Consider the following 15,134-nt stretch of genomic DNA (forward strand, 5'->3'; position numbering starts at 1 on the left):
GGAGAGGAAGGGGACCAACAGGAGATTCCTCAAGACGCAGCTCCCAAAGACGAGGAGCAGACCCCAGAAGAGCCTCTAGAGTGCCCTGATCACCGCCCCACTTCTTTTCTGAAAGGCAAGCCCCGGAGCATTCTAAGTCTCCCAGTATTTTACAAAATATTACTTAGGTTCTTATGATTGATGCATTAGGTTATAAGAGTTGATTGGAACCACTAATGCATATAAATTCCTTGTCTAGAAAGTACCTTTAACCCTGTATAGGTCTAAGATCGAGTATATGCTTAGCCATACTTAGACCGGTAGAAGTCGGGTGATTTCCTGTCACCTACGAGTTATAGGTGCATACCGAAGCACGGTTGGCTATATTTGCTATCGTGGAAAAGAACCATGGGGTAACGTAAATCGAGGCTAGATAGAGTCTAGGGTAGGTTGACTCATGAGATTCCATCTGTGCCGATTAAGGACCGTACCGTTGTTGGACCTTTTGACAAGATTGAACGCATGCCTATCACTTAGCTGGCCGGATGACTCGTTCCAACCATGAAGCTGAGTAGCTCAACTCAGGCCGGGCTCCGCTCTATAAGAGTGCGCACTCTGGATGGTAGTAAGGATGTGCGGGCAGCCAGACTAAGCCCAAGGGCAGGCTAGGCCTGAACGTCCTGGCATTTGGTGTCCCTGATTGTGCGGCGCTGGGCGAACCCGCAAAATGTGTACTTGAGATATACCAAAGGTGACCTAAGGCTACCATGGCTGGTAGACCCGGATTTGTGTTAGGAATAAATTCCCAGCTGGTTGAAATCGATTCAAATCGCCGTCTCTCCTGGATAGTGAGAAACTTGGCTAGCTCCAACCTCGTAGTAATTGTATTATGGAATATGATGGTTCGAATGAACATGGAATTACAATACCTGCTATGGTTACTATTGTATGCTCTTAAAATGTTATACTACATGTTTGGCATAGGATAGTTGCTAATTTAGAGATGGATAGTCATAATTAATTTGACAACAGAATTATAATTGTATAACTGAGTTAATCGCTTTTTATGCAAAATGTTGTTAAGCTATATCCACTTATACAGCCTTGCATGATCCTTGGAGTCATTTTATTTCTAGTTTATGACGGATAAGTCTAGCTGAGTATCTTTTCATACTTAGGGTTTATTTTTCCCATTGTTGCAGATGGCACTGTTTATCATGGTTATTGCAAGAGTTGCTTCTATCCCACTGTGGATGAGGAGTAAGCCTTGGGCAGGCTTCTTTATTAATCCCTCTACATACTTTTGTGGACTGTGATCGTATGTTGGCACTGTATCAAACTATGTTGGCAAATGCTACTTTCAAACTTAATTTGCTTTCGCTTTTGTTTATCAAACTTGGTTTGTAATAACTTTGTTTCATACTCTGATGATGGAAATGTATCTGTGAACTTTATGTAATATGTGACATGTATGTTGAATCATGTACGATCTTGGTTGTTGTAAATCATTTATTGAGACCCATCATGGTACTCGATGGACTACCGGGTTTATATGGGTTCAAGTATGATAGTGCGACCACTTGTGGGCTGCCATTGTACTTGTACTCTTATAAATTGGTCGGTTCTGTGACAGCTGGCATCAGAGCACGGTTCAACATTCATTGTCACATGTGTATTTAAAACAAAAGTTTTTGTTTTCCAAAATCCTTACTAGCAACTAATAGCTATATAAATAGGTATTTGAAATCTAAAGTGTGCCAGTGATCACTTTCCTTATGCCCAAGTTAAGGACTATTAGGTGGCTGTTTAAGTACTAACATGGGGGTTTTACTTTCGTCGTCCATACGGCGTGCTATTGTGTAGATGTCATTCACTTGAATGGTAATGAATGGATCAAATGCCTCTACGCCAAGGTAAGTTAATGAGTGGCATAACCGCAAGATGTGGGCATGCGGTCGGGGAGAGTTAGCTTTGGTACGATTATGTATGCATGCTTGCATGTGTATGCGGTGCGTATTTAATTGTGGGTATAAACTGTTATCGGGTAGCTTTGATACGGAAGTATATGTATGGGTATACAAATATGGAAGTATTTAGATTTACATTCCGCATATTTAATTATGGGATGGGCTGAAATGAAACTCTTATGCAGGTACACTAACAACGAAACGTGTAGCTCGACTAGTTACGCTATATATGAGAGAACGTATGTATGCCACCGTATATGTCGTTAGAAATAATTTTTCCTAAGTTTGTGAGGACGTATGGAACGAGCATGCATCATGATAATTACCATTCACATAATTACATTGTTCCTCCCCTTATAAATTTCTTACTCGGTTATGTAACTCTTATCCATTATGGCCTTATCTCACACAAAGTTGTACATGTTGATGGTACAGATGGCAGCACCAGCTGGATGTGAGAATTTCTTGATGGTTTTCAGAACGCCTACTTTACTGTGGAGAGTTTTGCACTTTGCGGGGTACCATGAACCGCCCCTTTATCATTGGAATGAAGAGTACTTGGAGGGACATCCATGGTACGAGGTGCGGCTAACTATACCAGCCTGCACCCAAGCACCCTTCTGGCAGGAGTGGAAGGCGGAATCAGAAGGGAAAACTCCTTGGGAGGCTGCCCAAGTAGTGGCCTTTGAGGTTTTGAGTCAAATCTGCCAGCAGCATGGGGATGCACTTACCGGTAGTGCAGCGGGTATGTTTCCTTGGGTGGATCCATCCACAGCAATATGGGAACAACGCAACCAAAATGCATTGATCAGAGATCGAGATGAGCGGGCAAATAGCTCTAGTCCCGCCATGAGTGCCATGTTTGCGGTGATGAAGATGTTTTGTACACGCAAGGACACGAGAGATTTCTGGCAGGAATCATACACCACTTGCATGGACAAGCTCATGAGAGCTGAAGCCACACAACATAAGCTCAAGTGTGTGTGTAAGCAAAAGAAAGCCACAAGTAAAGCTCGATGAGAATCTGACCAAGCCTATGCAGCTTTGGGCACTCTCCATGCCCAAATGGAGCAAGTGGATCAATAGAGAGCAGCATCCCAAGAAGCAAGAGCTAATGATCAAGCATTGCTTGCAGGACTACGGGAGCAGTTGGAGGCCGCTCGTGCTGAGGTGTCCACATCTAGACGCCAGCGAGATGCAGCAGAGAACTGTGCCGCTACAGTAAGGATCGAAAGAGATCGGCACCGCGACATGAGTAACGCACAGGACCGTGCCGAAAGGGGCTTACATCAGCAACTTGCACAGGCTCAACTTCAAGTGATGAACCTTCAGCATGAAGTGCACTATTTGAACAAACAGCTGAACCCAATCCTTGATGGGGAAGAAGATGGTCCAAATATGGAGGAAGATGAGGACAAGGAAGAGGAAGAAGTGGAGCCTGAGGAAGGAGATGATCCTATCTCTGACCTCGATAGTGATCATGATGAGGATTAGATTGCTTAGTACTTAGTAGGAGTGCTTAATGTATCATTGTTGGTTATGTAATGGACCTGTAGTTTGAATTTGGTGTTGGTGATTGGACTATCATGTAATATTGTTAATTGCATGACTATCGCGCATTTGGTTTAACGCTAATGCAAATTCCAGTTGATTTATCAGTGATCATGATTTGAATATTAACGTGCTATGAGTCCGATAAGTGATCAAATTGGTGGTGTCATGTTGCAAGAATGAATTATTATGCCTCTGTTTTTATTGTATGAATTTGAGATTGTCTCCAGTAATTTTAGTTTGGCATGATTATAAATTCATCTGCAATCTTTTGACATCAACCAATAATCGCTTATTGTTGCAACTTCGCAGATGACTCGCACCCATGTAGGAGCTAGTAGCAGCCATGATGGCAACGATGATGACTTACCACCACCACCACCGCCGTCTGCTTAGGAGTTGTTTGCCCAATTCTTGGGAAGCCAAAGGACAATGGAGGAAGCTCTGTGCCTCATTGCACAGAACACAGCTCGTGGCAACCCATAGCAATAAGGGCCCAAGCCTAATTAGCACAGTACCTTCAAGGAATTTCTAGATATGAAGCCTCCTATCTTCAAGGTGGCAGAGGAACCACTACAGGTGGACGAGTGGCTCAACACCATTGAGCAGAAGTTTCGTCTGCTAAGAGTCACCGAGCACCTGAAGGCTGAGTATGCGTCCCATCAGTTGCAGGGACCAGCAGGGATCTGGTGGACACATTTCTTGTCCTCTCTGCCTGCTAATGCGCGAGTAACATGGGAGCAGTTCAAGTTGGCTTTTCGAGGGCATCACATTCCCCCAGGCCTAATGTGCATGAAGGCGGCTAAATTTATGAGGCTCACCCATGGGACAAAGACTCTCATAGAATATATGCATGTGTTTAATAACCTATCCAAGTATGCTCTAGGTTTTGTGGATACCGAGGAGAAGAAAATAGAGAGCTTCAAGCGGGGTCTCGGCACAAAACTGATGAAGACCATGGCCAATTCCAAGTGCACCACCTATAACGAGTTTATTAGTGATGCTCTGACCCAGGAAAACCATAACAACATGCATGTGACAGCTAAGGGTCGCAAGAGGGCATTTGAGGCAGGTGCCTCTAGATCTTCACAGTCCAGAGCTCCTATCACAGCTAGGCCATAGTTTTGTCCACCTGCACCTAAGTTCAGGACTCCACCACCAAAAGCTCAGAACAGTAGGCCTCAGAAAGCGTTCCGTAAGGCATTCACTATTGCCTTACCTAAAGGAAGTGGCGGTCAGGGAAGCTCCACAGGACCTAGGAGTAATCAACCCTATTTTAACTGCAATCAAGTGGGGCATTGGGCCAAGGAATGCCCCCACCCAAAGAAGAATGCCAATCAGAATTAGAATAATCAGAGGCAGGTGAACTCAAGGGCACGTCCAGGATACGTGCACTATACCGCTGTTGAGGAAGTGCCCGCTGGAGAAGTTGTCACGGCTGGTATGTTTCTTGTCAACAAGCATCCTGCTATTGTTTTATTTGATTCGGGAGCTTCTCATTCATTTATGAGTCAAGCATTTGCATCTAGACATGATCAGAAAATCATTGAAGTAAGCAAGGGTGGTTATAATATAAGTTCGGCTAGGGCTACTATTTCTACAAATAAGATAGTTAGGAACGTGCTCATCTCTATATTAGAAAGGGAGTATACAACAGATTTGATAGTGTTGCCTGGGTTATCCATAAGTGTAATCTTAGGCATGAATTGGATGAAGGATCATGGTGTTCTCATTGACACTAGCACTCGTACTATTATGTTGAGAGAACCCAAGGGAGGGAATGCTTTTCTAGTACCACTCTCCCAAAATTTTAAACTCCAACACTTAGCTTGTGCTATCCAAACCACTACCATTTGTGATATCCCTGTGGTTTGTGAGTTTCCAGATGTATTTCCAGAGGAGTTACCAGGTTTACCACCGGATAGGGATGTGGAATTTTAAGATTGAGTTAGTGCTAGGTACGGCACCTATCTCAAGAAGGCCTTATAGGATGCCACCAAATGAGTTAGCAGAACTTAAGATTCAGTTACAGGATCTGTTGGACAAGGGTCTCATTCAACCTAGTTCATCTCCATGGGGATGTCCAACATTGTTTGTAAAGAAGAAGGATAAGTCCCTAAGAATGTGTGTAGATTACAGACCACTCAATGCTGTGACCATCAAGAACAAGTACCCGTTGCCCTGCATCGACATCTTGTTCGATCAGTTGGCGAAGGCAAAGGTATTCTCTAAGATTGACTTGAGATCAGGCTATCATCAGATAAAGATTAGGCCAGAGGATATACCTAAGACTGCTTTCTCCACTAGGTACGGCTTATATGAGTATTTGGTTATGTCTTTTGGACTAACGAATGCTCCCGCCTACTTCATGTACCTGATGAATTCGGTATTCATGCCCGAGCTTGACAAGTTCGTGGTCGTGTTTATTGATGATATATTGATTTATTTAGAAAATGAGGTAGATCATGAAGAGCATCTGAGGGTTGTTCTATCCAGATTGAGGGAGTATAAGCTATATGCAAAATTTAGCAAGTGTGAATTTTGGTTGAGCAAAGTACCTTTCTTAGGTCATATCTTATCAAGAGATGGAATCTTTGTAGACCCATCAAAAGTAGAAGAGGTCATGGATTGGAAGGCCCCAACTTCGGTTCATGAAGTTCGGAGTTTTCTAGGGTTAGCAGGATATTATCGTCGTTTCATCCTAGATTTCTCAAAGATAGCTAAGCCCATGACTAGGCTACTTCAGAAAGATGAAAAGTTCAATTGGACACTAGAGTGTGAAGCAGCTTTTCACACCCTCAGGACTCTGTTAACTATAGCCCCTGTTTTAGCATAACCCAACATTGAGAAGCCTTTTGATGTATTTTGTGACGCATCAGGTATAGGTTTGGGGTGTGTGCTCATGCAAGAAGGGAGAGTTATTGCATATGCTTCTCGGCAATTGAGAAAACATGAAGTCAACTACCCTACACATGATTTAGAACTCACAGTAGTAGTACATGCATTAAAGATATGAAGACATTATTTGTTGGGCAATATATGTCATATATATACTGACCACAAAAGTCTTAAGTATATCTTTACCCAACCAGAGCCGAACATGAGACAGCGAAGATGGCTAGAGCTGATTAAGGACTATAATTTAGAAGTACATTACCATCCGAGGAAGGCCAATGTTATAGCCAATGCACTCAGTCGGAAATCTCATTGCCACACTGAGGAAGCATTGTTGGAAGATGGCTTCAATTTGTTACATCCTATTGTACTGCACAATATCACTATCAGTTGTTCACTTGAGAGCAAAATCATAGAGCTGCAGCAAACGAATGTAGGTATAAGTCACATCAAGAGAAAAATGCAAGAGCAAGAAACCAAACATTTCAGATTAGATGAAAAGGGTGTACTATGGTTTGAGGACCGACTTGTGGTACCGAAAGACCATGAGCTTAGGAATAAAATTCTAGAGGAAGCTCATTCGTCCAAATTGTCTATCCATCTGGGGTAGTAGTAAGATGTATCAAGATTTGAAAACCTGTTTTTGGTGGACTAAGATGAAGAAGGAGATCATAGCCTATGTCGCTAGGTGCGATAACTATAGTAGAGTAAAAGCTATTCATATGAAATCTGCCGGATTACTTAAGCCATTGCCTATTCCAGGTTAGAAATGGGAAGAAATTAGTATAGACTTTATCACCGGCCTTCCAATGACACAACAAGGTCACGATTCAATATGGGTCATTGTGGATCGTCTCACCAAGTCCGCACATTTTATACCGATGAACACAACGTATCGCGTAGTGAAATACGCCGAGCTATATGTCTCTCAGATCGTGAGACTACATGGAGTACCCAGGACTATAATCTCAGATAGAGGACCATAGTTCATAGCTCATTTCTAGGAGCACTTGCACCAGGCTTTAGGAACTAAATTGATCAGAAGTTCGACATACCATCCACAAACTTCAGGACAGACAGAGCGAGTGAACCAAATCTTAGAAGATTTGCTAAGAGCTTGTGTTATATCTTCCAAAGGTTCATGGGAGAAATGGTTACCTTTAGCTGAGTTCTCCTACAACAACAGTTATCAAGCAAGCATCAAGATGGCTCCGTTTGAAGCCTTGTACGGTAGAAAATGTAGAACTCTGTTGAATTGGATTGAGCCCGGTGAGAGGAGATACTTTGGTATTGACTTTGACAATGAAGCTGAAGAGCAAGTGCATATTATCCAACAGCATATAAAGGCAGCTCAATTGAGACAAAAGAGTTATGATGATAAAAGAAGAAGACCACTGACTTTTGAAGTGGGTGACTATGTATACTTGAAGGTATCACCCATGAAGGGAGTGAAGAGATTTGGAGTGAAAAAAAGCTTGCGCCTAGATATGTAGGACCATACAAGATTATGGAACGGAAAGGAAATGTTGCTTATAAGTTACAACTTCCACCTGAGATGAGTGCAATATTTGATGTCTTCCACGCTTCCCAGTTGAAGAAATGTCTTCATGTACCGGAAGAAGCTATTGCACCCACCAACATAAAGCTACAATTGGATTTGACCTATGAAGAAAAGCCAATCCGAGTATTAGAAGAGATGGAACGAGTAACACAGAGTAAGATCATTAAGTTCTATAAGGTGGTGTGGAACAATCACAATGAACAAGATACTACGTGGGAACAAGAGGACTATTTACAAGAGGTTTATCCTGTCTTTTTCCAAGAATGGTAGGTGTTGCAAATCTCGGGATGAGATTTTTATAAGGGGGAGGGGCTGTAACACCCTAGGTGTTAGCCTTACATAAATTGACTTGCATTGCATGAGCATGAGCACCAAGCATTCATATTTAAGCTTTTACAATTGAAACATATGATTGAAACATTTGCAACATTTCTTGTTATTTCATGTTTCCCTATATATATGCATATGATCATGAGTGAATACATGTAAATGGTTTATGTAAGTCACTAAAACATATTAGCTACACTTATGATGACTAGTGGAACAATGTTCATGATGATCATTTTGACTAATTAAGTACTCAAGTGATGCTATGCATGTGGACCTGGATAGCTCTATGTGTGACCAATACATGAAATGAGTATGTGACCTTACAAATAGCTTAAACATGTTTAGAAGATCATTATGAACAACTTTGGTATTCATGGTTAGGGCTAAAGTGGTCACTAAGTCATAGTTCATGAATAAGCCATCTTTTGAATGTAGCATGTTTGACCAAGTTTGAACTATGTGCTAGAGACTTTACATGGAGGTGGTCACTAAAGCAAAGTTGTAGTATTTGATAAGAGGAACAACTTTTATTTTTGGGTCATAGACTGGTTTAGCTCCTAACATGCTTGAATTAGGCTCACAAGAATCATCAATTCCTTGTTTTCAACACTTACAAATTTCGCTAAGTCTTTCTCCACTGACAGTGCTGACAAGCTTACTTTGGGATGAAATAACTCGAGTTTGGTTGAGAATTAGGGCATGAGTTCTAAATAGAAATTGGAGCTGGTACATAGGTCTACAATTACCATTTAGGTTGTTCGCACGATGGAGTTGTGGATTTTCTATTTGATCGCCGTGAAATCGCGCTGTCAGGCTTGCATCGCATTTACAGAACGAACTAAATCGGGCCTTCGGTGGCCGACCGTCACTAGAGCATGCACGCCGTGTGGAGCCGGTGGAGGCCGCGCGTCGCCGACATCCTGCCCAGCGCGGCTGTGTCGGGCCAGAGCGCATTTGATCGCGTCCCGCACCCGCTGCTCCATCCCCGCGCTCACATTTTCCTTTCTCTGCCTCCTTCGCCATTCACAGCAGCGCAGCCTCACCACCGAGCATAGCCTCACCTCCGCCGTCGCCTCGCGTGCGCTCCACCACATAGCCACCGCCTCCATCTCGCCCATAGTTGCGCCACGTCCACCTCCACCGCCTCGACGTATCGGCAGCGTCAATTGAGCTTCGGTGAGGGCGTATTCGCTTTTCCCCTCTTGCTGGAACCTCGGCCGCCATAGCCGCCTCCATGGCGAACTCGCCACCGTTCGGCTCGCACACATTTTCCTTCCGGCTAGTGGCATTCGGGCTTGGTTAGGATGGGGGTTAGCTTGTGTTATGATGTTGCCGCCATTAGTGATCCTGCTGGCGCGGAACACGACGACCCATGCCGCCGCGCTCTCACCTCCGCGCCACCGCGACGTGGCCATGCTTCGTCAGAGCTCCTCAAGCCGCCTAGGTCATCTAGATAGGTTCGCACGGTCACCGTGTTACTGTAGCGCGCCTCGCCTGGCTTCGTCGTGGCCGGTGATGACCGGCGCACCGCTGAGCAGTGTCGCCATGCCGCCATGGCCGACGACGAGCATGCTCCGCCCCACCTCCACTGCCACAACCTAGGTCATTCAACGCGTGCTGCTCTGTAGATCACGTAGGTTCACTTGTCCCCGCCGGTGAGCTCACCGGCGACGAGCCGTGGCCGAACCATGTCGAAGCAGCGCCGTGCCCTGTTCTTGTTTCACTGACATGTGGGGTCACTGACAGCGGGTCCCGCCTGTCAGTGACTGTAGTGCAGTAGGCTAGTTCATTTGTTCCTGTTTTTGTGTGCAACTTTGAAAATTTATAAGTTGAGCTATAGAGATCCAAAATTTGTGAACAAAATTTTGTAGTGTTCCTTAGGAAATGTAGTATTTATGAAAAATATGATATTAGCATTTGTAGTAGAGTTTCTGGAAGATTTAAAATGAAACTTGAAATGTATTTTTAAATGTATGTAAACTTATTTATTTATATCTAAAGTTCCTGTGCTCCAAAAATTATGAAATTTATGTGGTGAGCTGTTGTTGACAAGTATAAACTCTAGTAAAAATTTGAGGGTCAGTGCATGAATAGATTTTTAGTTATAGATTTTCCTTTTATAATTAGGTGATCCTTGTGTGATGTTTTATAAATTATTTATGAATCCAATATTCATGAAATTTATTGGAGGATGTCCTAGTACCATATGGATGCTAAGAAAAATATAAAATCTGTTGCTTGACACTTTTCACTAGGGTTTTCTATTTATGCTATTTTAAGCCTTTGTGCCTTGTCATTTTTGCATAGGATGTTTTACTTGGTAAAATGGTATGAAACTTTTACAATAGATATTGGTAGCACTAGTAAGCCACTGTAAAGTTTTGAGAATTTATGATGCACCTTTGGTATATGTTTATTATTTACCCTAATTATTTAATTAAATTAAGAAAGGCAGTTAAATAATTAGATCGTGATTAAGCATAATGTTTTCTATGGTTCTTGTGATGCATAGTAACTGATGATGTCAATAGTAAGGCTTAGAAGCCATTGATTGTATACAAATAACTAATTATCGCTTTATCATTCAAATACAAGACTGCATATATAGTTTTGATTGTGTGGATGATTTTATATGGATAATGGTCTCTACTGTAAAACTTGTTAATGACAAAGTTGTAGATAACTTACTAATCTATCTTGTGTTAAATTTTTACAGCCATAGGACTTAGGGTTTTTGAGTTCTAGCTGTTACAAGTTTGCTGTCCGAAAAGTTTACTTTCTAGACAGATTTGATTGAATGATTTGTTTGCCTAATTTAACTCTTGAATCACAGTGAGAGTATTAAAGGAAAGTTGTAGATAATTTTATAAGCTTTCCAGAAAGTCCAAGATCATCACATTTGGATAAGTACAACTTCAGTTATGAGTAAAACAAGTAGCTGATATTTTGTGATATAGTAAATGCATTGTTGAAGTAGTTGATTAAATAATCATGAAGAGATATGCACATACTCAGTAAATGTGATGCACTTGTTATTACTTCAACACCATATGGTTAAGAATGCTTGCAAGAATCCATTCATCCTGTATCATCATACTGTACTTGTCAACCTGCATGCATTCGCAATATCTTATGCCATACTTATGCATCTAGGATCGACAGAGGAGATAACGTTGCTGGAGTTCGACGAAGGAGAGGAAGGGGACCAATAGGAGATTCCTCAAGCCGCAGCTCCTGAAGGCAAGGAGCAGACCCCAGAAGAGCTTCCGGAGAGCCCTAACCACCGCCCACTTCCTTTCTGAAAGGCAAGCCCCGGAGCATTCTAAGTCTCCCAGTATTTTATAAAATATTACTTAAGTCCTTATGATTGATGTATTAGGTTATAAGAGTTGATAGGAACCACTGATGCATATAAATTCCTTGTCCAGAAAGTACCTTTAACCCTATATAGGTCTAGGATCGAGTATATGCTTAGCCATGCTTACACCGGTAAAAGTCGGGTGATTTTCTGTCACCTGCGAGTTATAGGTGGATACCGAAGCATGGTTGGCTATATTTGCTATCGTGGAAAAGAACCATGGGGTAACGTAAATCGAGGCCGAATGGAGTCTAGGGTAGGTTGACTTGTGAGATTCCGTCTGTGCCGATTAAGGACCGTACCATTGTTGGACCTTTTGACAAGATTGAACGCATGTCTATCACTTAGCTGGCCGGATGACTCGTTTCGACCGTGAAGCCGAGTAGCTCAACTCAGGCCGGGCCCCGCTCTGTAAGAGTGCGCACTCTGGATGGTAGTAAGGATGTGCGGGGAGCCAGATTGAGCCTAAGGGCAGGCTGGGCCTGAACATCTTGGCATTTGGTGTCCTTGATTGTACGGCGCTGGGCGAACCCGCGAAATGTGTACTTGAGTTGTACCAAAGGTGACCTAAGGCTACCGTGGCTAGTAGACCTGGGTTTGTGTTAGGAATAAATTCCCAGCTGATTGAAATCGATTCGAATCGCCGTCTCTCCCGGATAGTGAGAAACTTGGCTAGCTCCAATCTCGATGATAACAAATGTGGGCAATGAATGAAATATCTTATTTTGGATAGACGTTGGTTACATGGCTGCTCCCTAGTAGACAGCCTCGGAGGTTGCTGCTTGTGTGCTATTAAGGATCCTAAAAACTCGCATGGTTGAGGAGGCGTTGGACAACCGGGTGTGGGTACAGTACATGCGTGGGGGTGTTTATGTAATACCACACGAATCAATGCCATAAATATGAATTTAAATATGGATAAGTGCTTTTTTTAGCGAAGGTTGACCAGCTTTGAAGGAAGGCTAAAAATTTGAAATTTGATCCATTGCTTGGATGGATGAACGGATACCACTGGTGCGTAGAGCTCGTCGAGAGCTTTCAAAATGATTACTTATTTGCATCAATCCGATTTTGGATCGCAGAGTTATATCCTTTGCTAGTTTGAGAAAGAAAAAACAATGCACTACAGTACCCATTGGCTGCTACAGTGTCCGCGGCCTTATGCAGTCCTCGACCGGCGGCTCGTTCGCTCGGTCATATTTGGCTTATAAGCCATGGCTTATCAGCCAACGAAAAGTATTTTTCTTTCACACCAAACCAGCCAGCAGTACTTTCAGCCATGGCTTATCAGCCAACGAACAACATTTTCCTTTCACACCAAACCAGCCAGCAGTACTTTCAACCATGACTTATAAGCCAAACCAGGGCGCAGGTTTATGTGCGCGCGTTCCTTCTCCCCTGCCCACCTCTGCCCATACAGTGCCGCATTCCAGAAAAAGAGGAAAGGGAGAGAAAGAGGAGAGGGGGAGAGGAACTAGGGTTCCGCCGCCACCGCCGTCGTCATGGTGTCCGCTCTTCCTCTCGCAAAAACTGGTTAGGCCCCATCTCATGTCTTTATTTCCCCATCAATCGCTTGTTCCCCACACTGTCATGATGGATTTGGCATGTTTAGAGTAGATTGTGAAGGCGAGAGGGTTGGAACGGTAAGAATCGTCGTGCGGTGGAGGAGAAGAGAAGAGAAGGAAGGAGTAGATGCCTGGAGTTTTGTCGGCGTGCCTGCTGTGGTTGCCCTAGGTGTAGGGGTGAAAATGCTACGGATATTTTCCGACCATATTCGAGACCGAATCCGTTTAGAGGGGTTCAGATCTGTCCATATCCGAGTCCGGGTATTCAACATCCGACACCGTATCCGTATCCGAATACTCAAATCACATATTTATGATGTCGATATTAAATCATATCATATCCGACATGGTTGGCACTATCCGTATTCGAATCTGAATCCGGACAGAAATATAAAAACAAATGTAATATCAGTGATATCCATCCGTATCCGATCCATTTTCATCCCTACCTAGGTGAGACGTCAAATCATGATCCAATTCTTTAGATCAAGTTTCATGGATTAAATCGCTTGTTTAGATGAGGTTTAGATGGAGCAATCCACGAAATTAATTTCGTCCATGTTTCTGAAATCCCGTCAGACTAAGCAGTCTCTGTTAATAATTACTTTCGGATATCTTAGAGGCCTTAATAGATTTTTCCACTATGCACAAAGATGTAGAGGACTTCGGTACCTTTCTTCTGACACCAAGATCACCCTCATAGCCTCTGTATTTGTGGAGATATGAACGTTTCAAGAATGCAGTTTTTTAGTGATGAGAATCTGGACAGCTTTAAATCTATTCAGTTTTTTACCCTCGTAATGGACGAATTTGAACTGTTGATCTGAACAGAAGTTGTAGCATTTCCAGATTGTTATAGAACACACTTTTTCGATGAGTATAGCTCCAGTTATAGATTTTACAAGCTTGCTGTTCTGATTTGAATGCCAGGAAAGTTCAGTTAAGTTCATATGTTGTTTATGCCACCTTAGAGATCTTTTATGCCGAATATTATAATAACAAAGTTGTATTTAATAGAGTTTTCTATCTTCTGGTAGAGTTTGAGAATTTTTAAATGTATGGTTAAATGTCTATGAAAAAGAGAAGGTACAGTGCTGCTGTCACAATCGGCAGTGAAATAGTGAATGCTTGAACGGCGGGTTTGGGACACTTTGGTGTGTAATTTGTTGTTTGTTTTGTTTATATGATGATGTTGGTATTGAGGTTTGATTGTGATCAGGTGGTGCACCTTCAGATCGTGCTTACCTCTCATGCTTGATCGTCGGTAAAGGCAAGTAAACATGGCGCTGTGGTCCACTATGCTTTAACTTTGTTGTTTGAATTGTCTCCGTTAAAGTTCAGTACCTCACACTAGCAAGATAAATTTGAAATTTGAAGTATTTATATCTATTTACTCTGAAGTATGCTATTTTATATCTTGTGGTAATGATCTTTAAATTATGAATTCTAAAGTTTATTAAGTGCATTCATTGCAACATTGCATTTGCACTCTTCTTGTTGATATGCATAGAAGAAACCATAGCCAAATTGGTGCGGTAAGTACCGGTACAGCAACGCACGTTGATGAGCAATGTGGTTGCAGCAACGCACGTTGATTAGCAATGTGGTTGCAGCCCTCACTCCCTCTCTTTTGGACGTGTGGGTAGAAGTGAAGTCATACATTGCATTGCATCATTTGCATTGCATTTGAAAGTATATTTATATTTCTATGAAGTAATTGATGTCTCTATTATTATGCGATTTAAATTTGATGCTTAATCAAACTGTGATTTAAATAACCAGGTTGAAGCAGTTTGCTTGCTGAGGATATTTTTGTTGTTGTTTTCTTCTGGGGTGTTACAGTTTCTCTTAATGGTCTGATAGAGTTCCTCAAACTTTGGGAAGCTCTCATGATTTTTACCCTCACAAGTTATGATTATCAGCATATT

This window comes from Miscanthus floridulus, chromosome 2 (assembly GCF_019320115.1).
Source record: "Miscanthus floridulus cultivar M001 chromosome 2, ASM1932011v1, whole genome shotgun sequence".
Taxonomy (NCBI): domain Eukaryota; kingdom Viridiplantae; phylum Streptophyta; class Magnoliopsida; order Poales; family Poaceae; genus Miscanthus; species Miscanthus floridulus.